Source organism: Sinocyclocheilus rhinocerous, unplaced genomic scaffold (genome assembly GCF_001515625.1).
Source record: "Sinocyclocheilus rhinocerous isolate Xijiao unplaced genomic scaffold, SAMN03320098_v1.1 scaffold405, whole genome shotgun sequence".
Classification (NCBI taxonomy): Eukaryota; Metazoa; Chordata; class Actinopteri; order Cypriniformes; family Cyprinidae; genus Sinocyclocheilus; species Sinocyclocheilus rhinocerous.
Window position 1 is genome coordinate 257,589 of NW_015630351.1, and position 635 is coordinate 258,223.

The window sequence follows — 635 nt, forward strand, 5'->3', positions numbered from 1 at the left end:
TCTGCTTTAATAAAGCTTGCACATGGATCCGCATGTCTCACGTCTTGTCAGCCCCGTAACAATTGCAGTCAGTAATATATTGAAGATTACTCATTTTATGTAGTGTATTCTGACTACTTTTGAGTATCAATGAATTATGAATAATTTACTGCCATTGTGTGAATAATGTAATCCATAAAATGTAACTGTAATTTGATTATCAACATTTTAAAATAATATAAAACGTAAATTAGTTTTAAATACTAAATTTTAAATACTGTTTTTTTAGATACTACATTTTTTATTTGTAATCCAGATTACATGTAATCAGTTACTACCCAGAACTATTTTACACACACACACACACACACACACACATCCTTGTGGGGACTCTCCATAGGCGTAATGGTTTTTCTACTGTACAGACCGTATATTCTATTGCCCTACACCAACCCTACACCTAAACCTACTCCTTACAGGAAACTTTCTGCATTTTTAGATTTTCAAAAAACTTCATTCTGTGTGATTTATTAGCTTGTTTACCCGTGAGGACCTCAATTTAGGTCCCCACCGTGACACAAGTCCCCATGAGTCTGTGTGTATTCAGGTATAAGTCCCCACCAGAATAGAAAAACAGGTACACACACACACACACA